The sequence below is a fragment of the Arachis hypogaea genome, chromosome 14, assembly GCF_003086295.3.
Source record: "Arachis hypogaea cultivar Tifrunner chromosome 14, arahy.Tifrunner.gnm2.J5K5, whole genome shotgun sequence".
Taxonomy (NCBI): domain Eukaryota; kingdom Viridiplantae; phylum Streptophyta; class Magnoliopsida; order Fabales; family Fabaceae; genus Arachis; species Arachis hypogaea.
The window spans coordinates 84,934,107-84,948,274 of NC_092049.1; positions in this window are offsets into that span (position 1 = coordinate 84,934,107).

Sequence of the window (14,168 nt, forward strand, 5' to 3'; positions counted from 1 at the left end):
AAGTCCATAAATGTGATTTTTAATTAAAAAATAATAAAAATATACTAAAAACTAACTAAATCATACTAAAAACTATGTAAAAACAATGCCAAAAAGCATATAAATTATCCGCTCATCACAACACCAAACTTAAATTGTTGCTTGTCCCCAAGCAACTGAAAATCAAATAGGATAAGAAGAAGAGAATATACTATAAATTCCAAAATATCAATGAAACTTAGCTCCAATCAGATGAGCGGGACTAGTAGCTTTTTGCCTCTTAAATAGTTTTGGCATCTCGCTTTATCCATTGAAGTTCAGAATGATTGGCATCTATAGGAACTCAGAGTTCAGATAGTGTTATTGATTCTCCTAGTTCAGTATGTTGATTCTTGAACACAGTTACTTTATGAGTCTTGGCCGTGGCCCTAAGCACTTTGTTTTCCAGTATTACCACCGGATACATAAATGCCACAGACACATAACTGGGTGAACCTTTTCAGATTGTGACTCAGCTTTGCTAAAGTCCCCAATTAGAGGTGTCCAGGGTTCTTAAGCACACTCTTTCTTTTGCTTTGGACTTTGACTTTAACCGCTCAGTCTCAAGTTTTCACTTGACACCTTCACGCCACAAGCACATGGTTAGGGACAGCTTGGTTTAGCCGCTTAGGCTAGGATTTTATTCCTTTAGGCCCTCCTATCCACTGATGCTCAAAGCCTTGGATCCTTTTTATTTACCCTTGCCTTTTGGTTTTAAGGGCTATTGGCTTTTTGCTCTTGCCTTTTGGTTTAAAGAGCTTTTGGCTTTTTCTGCTTGCTTTTTCTTTTTCTTTTTTCTCTTTTTTTCGCATTTTTTTTTTGCATATTTTTTTTTCTGCAAGCTTTTGTATTCACTGCTTTTTCTTGCTTCAAGAATCAATTTTATGATTTTTCAGATTATCAAATAACATTTCTCCTTTTTCCTTATTCTTCAAGAGCCAACATATTTAACATTCAGTAAACATCAACTTCAAAAGACATATGCACTATTCAAGCATTCATTCAAAAAATAAAAAGTATTGTCACCACATCAAAATAATTAAACTAGTTTCAAGGATGAATTCGAAACCATGTACTTCTTGTTCTTTTGTAATTAAAACAGTTTTCATTTAAGAGAGGTGATGGATTCATATTCATAACTTTAAGGCATAGACACTTAGACACTAATGATCATGTAATAAGACACAAATATAAATAAAACATAAAGCTTAAAAATCGAAAAACAGGAAAATAATTAAACAAGGAGATTAAGAAATGAGTCCACCTTAGTGAGGGTGGCGTCTTCCTCTTCTTGAAGAACCAATGGTGCTCTTGAGCTCCTCTATGTCTCTTCCTTGTCTTTCTTGCTCCTCCCTCATAGCTCTTTGATCTTCTCTAATTTCATGGAGGATGATGGAGTGCTCTTGGTGCTCCACCCTTAGTTGTCCCATATTGGAACTTAATTCTCCTAGGGAAGTGTTGATTTGTTCCCAATAATTCTGTGGAGGAAAGTGCATCCCCTGAGACATCTCAAGGATTTCATGGTGAGGAATTTCCTCATGCTCATGTTGAGGTCCATGATCTCTTGTTTGCTCCATCCTTTTCCAAGTGATGGGCTTATCCTCTTCAATGAGGATATCTCCCTCTATGTCAATTCCAGCTGAATTGCAGAGGTGGCATATGAGGTGAGGAAAGGCTAACTTGCCCAAGTGGAGGACTTGTCAGCCACCTTGTAAAGTTCTTGAGGTATAATCTCATGAACTTCCACCTCCTCTCCAATCATGATACTGTGGATCATGATGGCCCGGTCTATAGTAACTTTAGACCGGTTACTAGTAGGAATGATTGAGCGTTGAATGAACTCTAGCCATCCCCTAGCCACTGGTTTGAGGTCATGCCTTCTTAGTTGAACCAGCTTGCCTCTTGAGTCAATTTTCCATTGAGCTCCTTCCTCACATATGTCTATGAGGACTTGGTCCAACCTTTGATCAAAGTTGACCCTTCTTGTGTAGGGGCGTGCGTTCTCTTCCATCATTGGCAAGATGAACGCCAACCTTACATTTTCCGGGCTGAAATCTAAGTAATTTCCCCGAACCATAGTAAGCCAATGCTTTGGGTTTGGGTTCACACTTTGATCATGGTTCCTAGTGATCCATGCATTTCCATAGAACTCTTGAACTATTAGGATCCTGACTTGTTAAATAGGGTTGGTGAGAACTTCCCAACCTCTTCTTTGGATTTCAAGACGGATTTCCGGATACTCATTCTTCTTGAGCTTGAAAGGAACCTCAGGGATCACTTTTTTCTTGGCCACAACTTTATAGAAGTGGTCTTGATGGACCTTTGAGATGAATCTCTCCATCTTCCATGACTCAGAGGTGAAAGCAATTGCCTTCCCTTTCCTCTTTCTAGAGGTTTCTCTGGCCTTAGGTGTCATAAATGGTTATGGAAAAACAAAAAGCTATGCTTTTACCACACAAAACTTAAAATGTTTGCTCGTCCCCGAGCAAAAGAAGAAAGAAAAAAGTAAAAGAAGAAGAAAAATGGAGGAGAGGGAGAGAGAGATAGTTTCGGCCAAGGGGAAGAAGAGAGGGTTTTGTTGTGTGAAAATGAAGAGGGAATGAGGGGTTTATATAGGAGTGGGGAGGGGTTTAAGGTTCAGCCATTTAGGGTTGGGTTTGGGAGGGAAATTATTTTGAATTTAAAGGTAGGTGGGGTTTTTGGGAAAGAGAGGATGGATGTGGTTGGTGAAGAGGTGATGGGGAAGAGTGATTGAGTTGATTGGTGATAAACAACTATTTTATGGTTTATATTGTGTTTAATTGTGTGGTTTTATCATGATCCTTACCCATTTATTCATTAAATTAGCATGAAATTATAATTCCTTCCTGAATTTATAACATGTTTGAAAACTGCTTCCTAGAGACTTTAATTATGTAATTTTAATTCCCCTTTATTCCATTCGATGCCGTGATCTGTGTGTTGAGTGTTTCAGACTTTATAGGGCATGAACGAGTTGGAGATTGGAAAGGAAGCTAGCAAAAATGGAAGGAACACAAGAATTTGAGGAGATAACCAGCGAGAAGTGACGCGGTCGCATGGCTCACGCGACCGCGCGAAGGAGAGCAAATCGCAGTGACGCGGCCGCATGGCTCACTCGGCCGCGCGGATTGGAAAAGCTAAAGGGACGCGGTAGCATGGACGATGCGAACGCGTGGCAAGGAAAAATGCGAATGATGGGTCCACATGGATGACACGATCGCGTGACAAGTGCGATCTGCATAATCTGCAGAATTTGCTGGGGGCGATTTTGGACCTTATTTCGACCCAGTTTTTGGCCCGGAACAGCAGACTAGAGCCAGAGAATATGCAGAAACAAAAGATAACATTCATTCTACACAGTTTTCAGTTTTAGATCTAGTTTTACTCCTTTAGGTTTCTTTCTCTAGGTTTAAGAATTTTAATTTTCAATTGGTCTTAGCATTGGAACATTGAGAAGAGTTATTTCCTCATCAAGACTTCGTCATTCTAGTTCGTTCTCTTAACTTGGTTTTATTCTTCCATGTTCTTTGCTTTGTTCAATTTTGTCATTTGAATACTTTCATGATTATTTAGTACAAGGATTATTTCTTCTATTTTAATTTATTTTCCATTCCAATAATCATGTCTTCTTTTAATTCCCTTTCATGTGTTATGGATTTATTATTTACAATTTGTGAGTAGTTCCCTCACTTGATGGGGAGTTGATTGAAAGGAACTCTTGAGTTGGAAGGATTGAAAGAAAATTTGTAATTGGGTTAACTGTTGGATTGTTATCTGATCACTAACACCAATCCCTCTGAACTAAGTGGGTTGCAACTCGTGAACAGATCTAGCATTCCAACTTGTTTGACTTTTCTTTACCTAGTAAAGGATAACTAAACAGAACAACCATTAATTATAAATTAATCTTGAAATCATCCCATCAATGATAGAGATTCCAACTAATCAACTCCCAGTCAAGGGTTTTATTCATATTATTTGAATTTTTTCAATTTAATTTTCCACCTACTTAACTCAACTTCTTGGAACATCTGATTAATAAAATAGCACACTTTTCTGCAACTCGTTGGGAGACGACCTTGGACTTAAACTCCCAGTAATTTTTAATTTAAACTCTCTGTGACATATTTCTAAATTGATAGGCAGATTTTCGGTGAGTTAAGAACTATACTTGCAACATAACTATTTTAATAATTTTTAATTCACCAACTTCTGTGTCTCATCAATTTTTGGCGCCGTTGCCGGGGAGTTGCAATAGAGTGGTAAAGTTATTAATTAGAATTTATTTATTTGCATTTTATTTTATTTTGCTACTATGAGCTACATATTTCTTTCGTCAAATAACGCGTTCACTTCCTGATCCGCGCTTGCTAATATTCGATCCTGAAATTGAACGGACTATTTCACGAATAAGGCGAGAACAGCGTCAGATAGTCCGCTCTGAGGGCAGATCTAAAAGTGAACTTGAGGAAGAAACCAGCCCCCGTTCTACTGATTCGGCTGTTTTACGTGCAGAAGACATGGCAGCTAGGAGAGTTACCATCCAGGAGGAAGGAGCCCCTGATTTTACAATGCAACCGTTTCAAGTGCATCATCCAGCGGTAGCTACAGATTTTGAAATAAAGACCGCACTGCTAAATTTGATGCCCAAGTTTCATGGCCTACCTGCTCAAGAGCCTATCAAGCACTTGAGAGATTTCCAGGCAGCCTGTTCTACTGTCAAGCGTGATGGTACTGATGAAACTTCAATTTTGATGAAAGCTTTCCCGTTTTCTCTTGAGGAAAAAGCAAGAGAGTGGTACTACACTCAACCTTTAGCAAATGTATCCAACTGGGATACACTCAGAAAGGAGTTTTTGGAGAAATTATTTCCATCTGAAGTTACTGATAAACTGAGGAAGGATATTTCCACAATTGTTCAGGATGACAATGAGACTCTCTTTGAATACTGAGAGCGCTTCAATAATCTTTTGGAAGCATGCCCCCACCACATGATTGACAAGATAGTGTTACTTAGCTATATCACACAAGGCATGAGGCCCCAAGATAAGACCACATTGGAAAGTGCTAGCAATGGGTCTATGAAGAAGTACAAGACCACTGATGAGGCTTGGCAATTGATTAGTGATTTAGCTGAATCTACTAGGAACCACAGACAAAAGCAAGGCCGTTCAAAAGCCGTTGCAGAAGTATCCTCTAGTAGAGAGACTGCGGCTCTAGCTCAGAGTATATGTGAGATGACCAACTTGCTGAAGCAGATACAATTGAATCAACAACAAGCTCAGCAAGCTCAACCTCCTCCACCACAGCAAAACAAACAACTGGTCCCGCAAAGAATTTGCGGAATCTGTGCTGATTATAGCCATTACACTGATGAATGCCCGCAGCTCCAACAAGAAGACAACATGGTGGCATCCACTCATAACTTTTATGACCGCCCCAACCAAGGGTACAATCAAAGTGGAAATAATAACCATGGATGGCAGGACAATTCTAACCAGAATTGGAGGGACAATAATAACAGAGGAGGCAGAGATAATCAGGGAAATCAGAGATGGAATAATAACAACAACAGGTAGCAGATTCAACCTTACAGAGCACCTCACCTGAGGCAAAACCAAGGACCACAGAACAATCAACAGTAGACCTCTCAATTTACTCATTCTTCTTTATCTCCTAATGAAGAGCTACTACAATCTTTTGAGCGAAGACAACAAACCATGGAAAATAACATCATGAATAGTATTAATGCCAGTCTGAATGGTCTCACCTCTACTTTGCAAGCTCTTATGTCACAGATTGGATCAACGCAAAATTCCAGTAACCAACCTTCAAGCTCCACTGGAATCCCCTCTCAACCATTACCCAATCCAAAGGGAGGCATTAATGCCATCACCCTAAGGTCTGGAACCACACTGCAGGAGAGGAATCAGGAGGAACCAAGCCCACCAGAACACACCTCAGCTGAAGAGGTAGTAGAAATAGAAGATGTCGAAGAGGAAGAGGACATACAGGACATAGCTGAAGAAGAAATAGCTCAACCACAGGAGGAAGCACCAAAAGGCGCAAACACCACAGAAAACGCTACTCCTATTCTATTTCCACAACTTGCAAAGAAGCCCAGGAAGCAGCTGGAACCCGACCCCAAAATGGTAGAAATATTCAAAAAGGTTGAGGTAACTGTTCCTCTTTTTGATGTTATTCAGTAGGTACCTAAATATGCAAAGTTTCTAAAAGACTTATGTATCCATAAAGACAAAATTAATGAATTAGAAACTATTCCTTTAGGTAGTTCTATATCTGCTTTAATGGGAGGATTACCTGAAAAATGTAGTGATCCAGGTCCTTGTATAGTTAGCTGTACTATTGGTGGTGTAGTAATTTATGATTGCATGTGTGATTTAGGAGCATGTGTCAGTATAATGCCTTTGTCTATATATGATATTTTGAGGCTCCCTCCCTTAAAAAGGTCGGCAGCTCGTTTTGTGTTAGTAGATAAAAGCATTATTACAGTGGCTGGAGTTGCTGAAGATGTTTTGGTGAACAATTAAGGGCTTACATTCCCCACTGATTATTATATCTTGGAGATGCCCCATAATGATTCAGATAAGCCATCATCAATCCTACTTGGAAGACCATTCCTGAAGACATCAAAATTCAAATTGGATGCCTTTTCAGGAATATACTCCTTTGAAATAGATGGCCGCATAGTAATCTTAAATCTGAATGGAGTCATTGACAACCCTCCAGAAGATCGTTCTATCTTTCAGTGTGATGTCATAGATGAAAGTGTAGATGAAGTTCACAAGGAAGAGTTAGAAGAGAGGCACACTGGACAAGGTCCAAGTATGGGGACCCTCTTAACTGACAATGAGGGCACTTCGTCATTTTCACAAGCTCCAGATAATCCAGAGCCTGCCCATGATCAAAAGTTAGAATTGAAACCCCTCCCTCCACATCTCAAATATGCTTATCTTGAAGATGAGCAGAGGTTTCCAGTTATCATTGCAAGGGAACTTACTTCTCAACAAGAAGAGCAGTTACTTGATGTGCTGAGGAAGCATAAGAAGGCAATTGGGTGGAGCTTGGCAGACATAGTAGGCATCAACCCTCAAGTATGTGAGCACAGAATATTTTTAGAAGAAGGAGCAAGACCTGTCCATCAACCCCAAAGAAGATTGAATCCCACCATCTTGGAAGTTGTCAAAAAGGAAGTGACCAGACTATTGGAAGCCGGTATCATATATCCCATTTCAGATAGTGAATGGGTAAGCCCAGTACAAGTGGTGCCCAAGAAGTTTGGAGTCACTACAGTGAAGAATGAGCATGGAGAGCTCATAGCAACTAGAGTTCAGAATGCTTGGAGAGTCTGCATTGATTACAGGCGTCTCAACCAAGCTACCCGTAAGGATCACTACCCACTTCCATTCATTGATCAAATGCTGGATCGCCTATCAGGTAAATCACATTATTGCTTTTTAGATGGTTACACAGGTTATTTCCAGATTCATATAACTCCTGAGGATCAGGAAAAGACTACTTTTACATGTCCTTTTGGGACTTATGCTTACAAGAGAATGCCCTTTGGCTTGTGCAATGCACCAGCTACTTTCCAAAGGTGCATGATGAGTCTTTTCTCTGATCTTATTGAGGACTGTATGGAAGTTTTTATGGACGATTTTAGCGTTTATGGTGATTCTTTTAGCCTTTGCTTAGATGGATTATCTAGAGTATTAGATAGATGTGTTAATACAAACCTTGTATTAAATTTCGAAAAATGTCACTTTATGGTAAAACAAGGAATTGTATTAGGACATGTGGTATCTAATAATGGCATTTCTGTAGACCCAGCAAAGGTGAATGTTATTTCTAGTTTACCTTACCCCTCTTCTGTGAGGGAAGTCCGTTCGTTCCTTGGCCATGCAGGTTTTTACAGGAGATTTATTAAGGACTTTAGTAAGGTCGCACTTCCCTTATCCAGATTACTGCAGAAGGATATTGAGTTCGAGTTCAGTGAGGATTGCAAACAAGCGTTTGATAAGCTGAAGACTGCTCTGACTCAAGCTCCAATTGTGAGAGGACCAGACTGGAGCCAGCCGTTTAAAATCATGTGCGATGCTTCCAACCATGCAGTAGGAGCAGCGCTGGCTCGACGTGAAGTTAAGGATCCTTTCGTTATTGCTTATGCGTCTAAGACTTTAGACACTGCCCAGTCCAACTATACCACTACTGAGAAAGAGCTTCTTGCTATTGTTTTTGCTCTGGATAAATTTCGAGCTTATTTACTTGGTACTAGAGTAGTAGTGTATTTGGACCATGCAGCTTTAAAGTATATATTAGCTAAAAAGGAATCCAAACCAAGACTCATACGTTGGATACTGCTGTTACAAGAATTTGATTTAGAAATAAAGGATAGGAGTGGTAATCAGAATTTAGTGGCAGACCACTTGAGTCGCCTTGAGCATATTAAGGATGATTCCACTCCTATAGATGATAATTTTCCTTTTGATAACCTGCAAGCAGTATCTGAGGTAGTCCCTTGGTATGCACCTGTTGCTAATTATTTAGTTAGCCGCACATTTCCTCCAAATTTTTCTAAGCATCAAAGAGACAAGCTGAAAAGCGAGTCTAAATATTATATATGGGATGACCCATATTTATGGAGATGTGGCGCTGATCAAGTAATTAGACGTTGTGTGCCTCAATCAGAATTCCAGTCCATTTTAGAGGCCTGTCATTCATCTGAGAGTGGAGGACATTTTGGTCCTCAAAGAACAGCCAGAAAGATCTTAGACTGTGAATTCTGGTGGCCTACTCTTTTTAGAAACGCTGCTGAGTTCTGTAAATCTTGTCTCCCATGCCAGAAATTTGGTAATATATCCAGGAGGGATGAGATGCCTCAACAAATTATGCTTTTCTGTGAAATTTTTGATGTTTGGCGCATTGACTTCATGGGTCCATTTCCAAATTCTAATGGATATTTTTATATATTGTTAGCTGTGGATTATGTTTCCAAATGGGTGGAAGCAATTCCTACCCGCACTGATGATGCTAACACTGTTGTTTCTTTTGTGAGAAACCATATTATATGTCGCTTCGGATCACCATGAGCAATCGTGAGCGATCAAGGCACCCATTTTTATAACAGGAGACTAACAGGATAAATGAAGAAGCATAGGATAATTCATAAAGTTGCAACAGCTTACCACCCCCAAACTAATGGGCAAGCCGAGGTGTCAAACAGAGAAATTAAGCGTATCTTGCAAAAGATAGTAAAGCCTCATAGAAAAGACTGGAGCACCAGGCTACAAGATGCACTCTGGGCATATAGAACAGCATACAAGACACCCATTGGGATGAGCCCTTTCCGCTTGGTTTATGGGAAAGCTTATCATCTCCCAGTTGAAGTAGAACACAGAGCTTTTTGGGCAGTTAAGGAGTGCAACATGGGAATTGAGAAAGTCGGAGCTGAAAGGAAGTTGCAACTGCAGGAACTGGAGAGCCTTCACCTAGAAGCTTATGAAAACTCCAGAATATACAAGGAAAAGATGAAGGCTGTACATGATCAAAACATCAAGAAGAAAGAGTTCCAACCTGGGGATTTAGTCCTCCTTTACAAATCTCGACTAAGGCTCATGCCAGGTAAGTTGAGATCAAGATGGGAAGGTCCATACAGAGTAGAGAAGGCCGAACCATACGGAGTTCATCACCTAAGCCATCCTTCAAGCTCTGAACTTATTAAGGTTAACGGACAACGCCTGAAGCTATACCATGGCGAGAAGATGCAGAGAAACAAGGAGCTTGAGATCTTCCTCTTGGAAGATCCCCACATAGCAGAAGATTGAGCTAGTGGAGCGTCCAACTTACGGACGTTAAAGCAAAGTGCTAGGTGGGAGACAACCCACCATGGTATGATCGTTCTTTTCTTTATTTTTAGTTTTTCCTATTCAATAACTCTTCTCTTTCTTAGTACTTTCGTGCATCTGCATTTACATGTTTTTATTTTCAAAAAAAAAAAATTTGCTACGCAACGCGATTGCATCAGCGACGCGTCCGCGTCACAGGGAGAATAAAGAAAAATAAAAATGAACAGAAAGTCACGCTGGAGTGTGGCTGGAGGGGTACCAATGGCACAAATATACCAACGCGACCGCGTCGCTGACGCGTTCGTGTCGCATGGGAATCATGGCCTCCCACGCGACCGCGTGCCCCACGCGTTCGCGTGCCCTGAGTTTTTGACGTAAAAGGGTGCACAATGAAATATTGTGCGAGAGTGATGCTGGATTGGTGCTGGAAGCACAATCTCTATCACGCGACCGCGTCGCCAACGCGGCCGTATCATCCATTTTCTGGCGCAGACTCACGCGATCGCGTGACCCACGCGATTGCGCCGTCCCAATTTTGGCAAACAAATTAATTTGAACAGAGAGTTATGCTGGTGCGAGGCTGCACTCGCGCCAGACGCATAACATGGGTCACGCGATCGCGTCACCATACTTGAAGCGCATCCACGCGAACGCGTGCCCCACGCGGCCGCGTCGCATGCGTCGCACAGCTCAACCTAAAATTGCCACATATCTTATCTTTCTCTCCTCCAAATCCTAAATTTCCTTTTCCCTCCTTATTTCTTCCTTCTCCCTTCCTCCTTCTATCTCACCTTTCACTCTCTATCTCTCTCACCTCCATTAACAAGGTTTTACTTTCTTCCTCCCTCTTTCTTTTTCAATCATTCTTATTATTTTATATGTATTTTCTTTTCTTTTCTTTTTCTTTTCATTATTCATATTTTCTTTCTTTTTCTTTTTCTTTTTACATGGTGTTAGAAATTTAATTGTTTTTCCTTTTTGAGTCATTATCCCTCATTATATGCTTGTGGATTGTTGCAAATTATTTGACAATTATTTTTATTCTATTTAAGGGATTGCTTGCCTGTTCACCTTCATATTTTCTATACCTTATTCAACATGCATGCTATGTGTTTGTGAAAAAGCTCAAATGGCATTATGCACTTCTCTATGTTGTTATACTATTCAATGCTTGCTTTTCACAACTTTCCTTTACTATTGTATTAATTGAATTTAATTGTCAATACAAACGTGATGGTTTGTTACAAAGTATTGCTTGGTCTATGCTACTCATGCCCTTTGCCGGCATGCCAATAAACACCTTGCAGTCACTTGCCTTTATATGCACTAGCTATTTTCCATTGTTGGCTTTTCACATGTACTCGCGAGCATGTGATAATGTCAGTATATCTTAATGTGCATCCATCACCCTCTTTTCCGTTTCCTTCCTTGCTGTATATCTCTTTGAATTTAATTTACTTTCTCTTCCCTTCTTTCAGGATGGCCACCAAGAAAGGAAAAGAGAAAGCTACTTCCAAACCATCAGCAAGAAGAGGAACTAAAAGAGCATTAGTGGCAGAGCCTTCTTCAACCGCAGTCAAGCCCTCAACAAAAAGAGTTAAGAGGATAATAAAGGTTGATGGGAAGGAGAAAGCCTTTCCAGCAAAGGACACTGCACGATTTCCCAATCGCTACTGTGAACAGATGTTCCCTATCCTGGCAGAAAGAAAATATAACAATGAATACCTTCTTATCCTCCCGTCCAATATTGCTTTCTTTGTTGAGCCGCAAATTGAACGAAGACAATGGGGTTTCCTACGGAGACAGCCAAGGCAGGTCAATCTTTCTTGGGTAGTTGAGTTATACTCTAACTTCTACATGCCAACCCTGCAGTCTGTTTATGTCCGGCAGAAGCAAGTCCCCATCACAGAAGAGGCCATTCAGCAAGCTCTGAGTCTTCCCCCTATTCCAGAAGGAATGAACGCCTTCCAAGAAGCCGCACTTAAGCGCCAGAGGTACCAATTTGACTGGGACTCCGTTCTCGGAGTTATCGCATTACCTGGTAGCCGTTGGATCTACGGATACCACCGTACCCGCCCTAAGGGAATCTTGGCTTCAGCACTTACCTTGGAGGCTCGCGTCTGGGCATAGATCATGTCCCATTACGTCTTTCCGAGCACTCATGAGTCCTCCTTCACTGCGGACATGGCTGTTATACTATGGTGCATCCTTACAGACCAACCTCTGCATCTCTCAAGACATATCCGGAATGCTATGGGACACGTACAAATTGCGGGCAACTTACTTTCCCCGCCTTGTCTCAGATCTTGTTCAGTAGCCGGAGTCTCCTATAGAGCTTGGGACACCAAAGCCGTGCTTCTACGGATGATCAGTATGTCCTAACGGGAAATACCTCAACTCCCAGCAGCCACTACAAGCTTTCCTACTACTCCAGTTGAAGATAATCCTTCTTCAACACCACAAGCACCTACAACTGATGAATTGCTCCAGCAGATAATCGAAAGGTTGGATCGGCAATAACAGAAAGCAAAGATGAGAGAGCGCCGTAACGAGCGCCGATTCAAACACCTCAAGGAGCTACTCAAGGGACACTTCAAGGACTCGGATACCCTGGACTCCACTTCTTTTACTAGCACAGGGAGCCATAATGGTCCCGACTATGGAGATACTGCCACCAGCCCACCCCTGTTCTTGACAGACAGCATCGAAGACGGTGCAAAGCCTTAAGTGTGGGGAGGTCGGTCAGTACCTGACTTCCGGAGGTAATTTCTCTTCTCTAGCACCAATAATTAGGATATTTTAGTTAGATTTTCTTTCTTTTATAGAATAGAATAAATTGCATAGGTTAGGATAGTTGCATGCATGTTCTACTTAATTGAAAGACAATAAGTTTCTTTAAGACTCTATCTTGGAACAAAATTTCACTAATTTTCAAAATTTTTATGATAAATTTGCTTGAGTTGTATTTGAACATGACATTTGAGCTAAAGAACACACACCTGTGAAAGATTTAGCCTTTATGTATGGTTACATTATTTAACCATAATTATTTCATTCTTGTGTGTTTACTTCTCTATGATTGTAATCTATATTTTGTTTTATCTTATATGTCCAATATTTATTATATTTGCATGCTTGCACATGATTGAGCCATTATTTGTTTAAACTCACTTATCAAATTAAGCCTACCCTTTCAATTACCTTTGTTAACCATTTGAGCCTTTAAATCCCATTTGTTCTATATTTTACCACATTACTAACCTTAAGCTTAAGATAGAATTGTGTGTGCTAGTTAAGTATGGGAAATTGTGGAATAAAGTTGTTAAGGGAATGTGTCATGAGAATTTAATGGAATTGATACCTTCTCATGTGAAACTATAAGATTAAAATCTATGTGCATTGATAAGCTATATTTATTTTAATGTGAAAAAAAATAAAAATAAAAAAAATTTATATAAATAATAAGGGACAAAAATTCCCATGTTAATTCAGAATTCAAGATCAATGCATGTATGATAGAACCAATATAAAGTTGATACATGAGTATGGATAGAAAAAGGAAATTCTGGGTAGCTAGGTATGAACTTTAAGATTACATTAAAATATATAGGTTGGGTTGAAGCTTAGGTTAATAAAATTCAATTTATTAGCTCACTTGACAAATGTTTACCCCTACCTGTACCTTAGCCCCATTACAACCTTGAAAAGACCTCTATGTTTGCATTGGTATATTAACTATTGTTGATTGTTAGGAGAAGAACAAAAGTTAAAGCATGATAGAGAAGGATAAAGTGATTACCCTATACACTAGAGATTAGAGCATACATACATACAGTGGGTTATGTTAATTTTCATGTTCCCTGCTTTCATGAGCTATCTTCTTGCACTTTATCTTTTTATTGTATAATGATAGAATAGTGGAATTTGATTTGTAATTTTTTGAAGACTTATTTACTTTTGATCAGGGGCAAGAATCATATAGTGCATTTATATATATATATATAGGCTTGCATTGCATTTCATGAATTTCTACATGTTCATACTTATTTCCTTATCTCCTTCAATTAAGCAATGAGGACATGCTAATGTTAAGTGTGGGGAGGTTGATAAACCACTATTTTATGATTTATATTGTATTAATTGTGTGGTTTTATCATGATCCTACCCACTTATTCATTAAATTAGCAATGAAATTATAATTCCTTCCTGAATTTATAACATGTTTGAAAACTGCTTCCTAGAGACTTTAATTATTTAATTTAA